Below are 6,307 nucleotides of genomic sequence, written 5' to 3' on the forward strand. Positions count from 1 at the left end.
TGAATTGAATAATTGTGTTTAACAAGCACAAATTTGAGTAATAAAATAACAAACATTTTAATCCATTAATCATATGATAAATTGGGTATTATAAATCACGTGGATGGTAATACTGTATGGACTTTAACTGTATTCTCCAATAGTTCTCTCATATTATAAATCTTCATACAAAATATAAGATAAAATTGATAAAAGTATTTATCAAAGCTTTAATATAGATAGATAGATAGATAGATAGATAGATAGATAGATGTGTGGATAGATAGATAGATAGATAGATAGATAGATAGATAGATAGATAGATAGATAGATAGATAGATAGATAGATAGATAGATAGATAGATAGATAGATAGATAGATAGATAGATAGATAGATAGATAGATAGATAGATAGATAGATAGATAGATAGATAGATAGATAGATAGATAGATAGATAGATAGATAGATAGATAGATAGATAGATAGATAGATAGATAGATAGATAGATAGATAGATAGATAGATAGAATTGCTGAAACTGAGAAATTAAGGACATTCATTAATTTGTATGGGTATTTTTGTTTTCAACGTTTTTCTCTTTTTTTTAAATTTTTCATTTGAAAGTACATGAACAAATTTATGATATAGTGAATCTATGAACGTGTTCAAATGTAATTTTACCTAATAGTGAAAAAATTATTATTTTTCTTATAAAAAAAAACAAAAAAAAACAAATTGTGCACGCTGAAATTTTTAATACAAATTCATTAAAAAGTAGAATGAATAGAAATAGATTATGGAAACATATTTATGACCAACATACATCGTTATGATGAATTACAGTTAGATAGTTAAAAAAGGATATATAGTAGCCAATAGAAAATAGAAGGTCACCCATTCCTAAATACCCTGGTATGACCAAGGGTGGAGAAAGTTAATTCTTTATCTCGAAATATTCTCACATGTCCACGCGTATATAGCCACTGTCAGGAAAGTCTTACTCACTGCCTTCTCATGATGGGAGTGGTGTTTAGGAAATTGACAAGACGAAAAGCGAATGTTTGGAACTTTAACCGGGTTGATGGATATGGAGGATCCACTTAAGGGAGTTGAAGAACCTTAATTCCAAACCAATAGTGCACATAGGATCCAGTATGCTGAAGGAACAAATGGCGTATGGACCAATCGTTAGTCACTGGCTACCATGTGACTGCAAGTCCTTACGTTGCCCCACCACGTTGTGGATCAGACCTTTACGTCGAAGGCTCCAAGTGTGGGTCCACCTGCTTCAGTCTGAGCACTCGGGCAGTATTACAGCTCATACACAAATCAAGTGACTTGTGTGGCACAAATAATTGACTGATCAGTGTGGACTATAATGTATTTATGCATCATTTCAATCAATATGTTTTCTGTGTAAAGAGTTATTCCATAGAATTTTAGAGTGATCTTCTGATATTTTGTTAATCAATATGCAATAAATTCATTAAGTAATAGTATTGTTTATTTGAGTTGACCTAAATATTTTTCTAACCTGACTATACGCTAACCAGTGTGACATTATCATATTAGTCAGTGCCTGAGAATTCATTATTAAACTGATTTAACATTTTTACTCAGTACTCAATAAGTGATCGCAATAATAACAATTATCAAGTGGATTTTATACAAGACTTCATTCTTTAAAACTTATAGTTACAACAAGATCTAAATAATATGAAACGGTTTAACTCTACAAAAACAACATGGTTTTCTTGAGTAATGTAAACCTCTCACCTACTTTTTTATAAAAAAATATTTCATTTTTGTTTCGCAAAACACAGGTATTCAATTGGAATTCATTCGCCTTGTTTTTTCACGAGAAGTTATTGTAATGATGAAAATAAGCAAATAAATTTAATTTCAATAGTTTAGATCATGAGTCAATTGAAGCTAGACTACCATGTAAAACCTAGAAGCAGTCGACGGCCGTTTCGTCCTATTGTGAGACTCCTTTGCGGTGCGCAGCTATGATCCCACCCCACGAGATTTTAACCCAAGACCTATTTAACATCATTCTATATTCAAACTTTCTTTTAGTTAAGGTTGCTCATAATTATACATAAATGGTTAGTAATATAGGTATAGATAAATTTTGTACTTTTTTTATTCCCAGTGGCTTTCACTTTCTCATGCTGAGTTAAATAGCTGTATATAACTAATGCAACATTCTTTGTATAATTAAATGACTTTATTGTACTTAAACTTTTGATAAGAACACTTTTTGACCTAATTTATTCTTAACCGAAATCAACAATGATTACCTTATTTCATAGAAGCAATGAAAAACAAACGAGTATAGTAACAAATAAATTATAGATAAGTAGGCAATTTGCTATATGTTTCATTAATTAATCAAAAAACTGTAAGTGTACACTTCCCTGTAGTGAATTATAAATAATAATTTTACAAACAAGCAAGTTAATGATGATATAGAATCTCATGAAAAATAATACAGTATTCTAAAGTTACAAACTAATAAGATTACAAGTACGATGTTTCGAAATAGCTATGTTATTCATATATCTAGGAGTTGAGATAAATTCTTCTGTTAATAGTCATTTGAGAGATTCTACGGATAAAAATAATACAATTCGGTCACATTATTGTATTTGTCAATGAAGTTTTTCACGTTTAATGGCATTCCAAATCACTAAGAAAATATAAAAATGGTAGACCAGCATAGAAAATAATCTACATTTGAAACCTCTGAAAATGCATAGTTTGAAACGTTATAAGTATTTTATTCATTAATAATGACTATTTAGTTTAGTGTAGAACGATTACAATAACTAGGAGGTTTAAAAGACAAACTCATATAGAGCTAACGATACAAGCAAAAACCTACTTAGAAATACAGAGTTAATTAAAAAATTAATAAAAGTGTGTCTTTAAGAGAGGTGTCTGTTAAAATAATCTGTAATTCAAAGTGTGTAATATATGTTTACCCTGTGTAGTGAGTTTCACATTTCAAAACACTGAACACAAGTAAGCACCAGTGAGCTTGCCAGAATAATTAATGGCTTATCATATGTTAATTTCTAACATCAGACCACTAGTTGGCAAGGTAGACTATCTTTAGTTTTTACTAAGGCCGAACATGATTCTAAGTCGTGGTGTACTCACAATTCAATAGTTCTGGGGGAATTATTTATATGACAGTGGTTTGGTATCACTATATTGTTTTGATATTTATCGTCTAGAGTATCTAAACCTATAAATCTGCATGAATCACATTGTTCGATGTTTTAAAAAGAATTCATCGACTTTTTAATCATAAGATGCCACCTAAAATAACTGAACAAATATTTTTGTGCTTATGTTATCAACATTTACGTGACTTTGAACTGCATCTCATCTACACTATCTGTTTCCGTTGCTGAGTTTAGTGACTTTGCTATTGCTTCACTTAATAGCCCTCCTACAATTGCATCTAGTGGTTGTAATTCCCGTGATTGTAGCTTCTTTCTCCAGATCATCAGAAATTAATCGATTTTTCCACATATTCTGATATGTTCCAAGATTTTGGTTTTTCACTGATGATTTGGAAATAAATATGATTTATAAAAATACTCCCTTGCCTGGTGATAACCAACGTATTATTCGTGTTCTGCCCAGGTTATACAGTGGGCTTGAGAAAAGTACACTTTTTTATCAGACAAATAATGTTATATATTGGATTTACTCATAAGAAAACATCCCATACCTGAAAAACATGTTTCTAGTGATAGAATAAGATTTAATCACAAATAAATCGACCGAAAAATTGTTAGTGTTATCACATGTTGACTTTATCTCCGCCTCAATGTTCACCGTCTCAGTGAATCGACTTTTGCAAGATTTGACCGACTTACGTCGGCACAAATAAAAAGATTCAGAAATGAAAAAAATGCTTTACAAGGAAAAAGCCGCCAAAGTTTTAGAGTCATGTAGTTTTATAATCCAGAGAAAGAAATGTCTCGACTTGATGTATGCTTAAGAACTCTTATCGTGAAGAAATTCTTCAGACATGTATAAACCATTTAAAGGGCCTCTAAGTAAGGACGAACAATTGACGACACCAAGTTGAAGTGTTTTTCGTATTGAACAAGTCTTTTATGTGTCAAACATTCTAAATCACTAATCTTGTATTTCTACGTTTGGGATAAGTCATTCTTTAAGTTTTGCCGCAACTGATGATTAAAAGTGTCACAAGTTATTTAACTTATCACACTGTTCAGAACTAAACAAAATTTCAAACCCTACAAATATCATTCGTATCATTTGTGGACGCCACATGTCTTTAGTACTGCCTGGCAATTTCTTTTGTAATTTTCAAAGTCCTGTGTGTCGCATATCCATCACTGTTCTCTATTTTCCCTCCATGAGAGTTTATGAAAAGATCTCGCTATGCCGAGAGAAGTGCTGTAGACAGTTATTGAGGTATCTGTCAAACCTTTTAATGCCTTTGTGATTATAGTTATGGATAGGCATTTGAAATTCATAAGTCTACATACGAATGTTGTCTTATCAGACATTACCTATTCTCTTCATTTTTATTTTCCAACTGTATATTTTCAGGGGAAATAAGATCAGATATACAAGAATCTATCAGTGTAAACAAAAGTATAAAAGCTCTTCAGCACCGTATGTGGCGCATCTACTATATAATAGGCAGGCTGTGATCAAGTTCTTCATATTCTAGAACTGTCACTAATTCACGGTTTTGTAACTCACTATTCTATTACAAATATTTCATTTAGTTCTGAATTTACTTACTTTACGTATTAACGTTTTACATGCATCTTGTGTGGCGTATAAGAAGAGTAAGAGAAGCTCGTTGAAATATTATATACTGATGATTCTTTATCGTACTAAACACTTCCTACTGAATAAAGCCATTTTAATTATCATAAAAAACAACGGAAAGCTTCATGAATATCACTGAATTCAATATTATTATCGTTTCAACACATAAGTGCAACATGCAAAAACTCATTCAAGTGGTATCGTAACATATAAATTCCAGAAAAATCTCATGGATCATGCGCTCATAAGGGTTTTGTCTAATTACCTTAAAGGTCTATATCCTAGAATATTATCATAAACTAGAAAGCATTGAGATAACTATTGATGTTTAAAGCAAAGTGATCAAGAAAAAATGAAACAATTCCCTACAACTGTAGTTTATCTCTGCGTGATTTGCACATGAATACAACGCACGTTACTTTTGAGTACACAACGTTTCTACCACGAGCAGATGTTTTTAATACAATCCAATGGGGAAAAGTGCTTGTTTGCTTATTAGAATCATATGTTTAAAGTGACTTTAGTTTTAATAACCTCTGTCTACTAGAAATATTTTGGGTTTCGAGTTGTATTTCAAGGTACAATACTTTTGCACTTCTTTTAAAGAGATTTAATTCAAAACCCAAACATGTGACAAATGAAATGAGACGTCGCGCCGCTCACTGAAAAAGCAAAATTTACACTTGATATATCTAGGGATTTTAACTGGATACGTTTTCATTAGTCACTCGCAAGCACATTCTGAAATAAATATTCTAATACGGTTTAAGATATAAAGTCACAAGTATAAAAGTTAGTGAATAAAAACAAAAACAACATTTTCTCCATGTTACAATAAACTACGTGCTGTCATCTAGATTTGGCTGGTGTGTATTTTAATGTGGTTTAAAAATTAACGAATTTTGTCTCCAAATATTTTGATGAAGCCGATGACTTAACTACATGAAAATGTATGTATTAAAAGTGACTTTATATTCGCACACACTAACGTATAGGCGACCGTTTAACTTGAATGTTTATAATATCTGGCGAGTGTTACTTTTTATCATAGTTACTAAACTAGGCAATAATGCTGCTACACTTAAATCGCCTTTCCTTGAGGTCATTCAGTAAATCATTCAAAGAGTTTTTGGTTGATTGGAGTAGAAATATAAATAATTATACTCAGTACTTCAATAACTGAACTGATAGATAAAACGTGTATCATCGGCGATTACTACATCAGGCTACGTTGCGTTTGACAAAATTTTGAATGTTAAGTTTTTAGCACAAGAAGTTAGATCGGTCAGTGGGTAAAAAACATTGTTCATTTTGTCTATAAGAGACTATGAACGATTGACCTATTCATTAAACCTTACGATGGAGTGTTCGTTAGAAGAAGTGAAACTTGTTAGTCATTGTCTTCCAAAACAAGTGGAATACATGAGGTTAACTTTACTATTATCAACACTACTTTCTGAGACACCTTGTTGATAATTGTCCCTACGCCAATACGCCTAAA

This window comes from Schistosoma haematobium, chromosome 3, assembly GCF_000699445.3.
Source record: "Schistosoma haematobium chromosome 3, whole genome shotgun sequence".
NCBI lineage: Eukaryota > Metazoa > Platyhelminthes > Trematoda > Strigeidida > Schistosomatidae > Schistosoma > Schistosoma haematobium.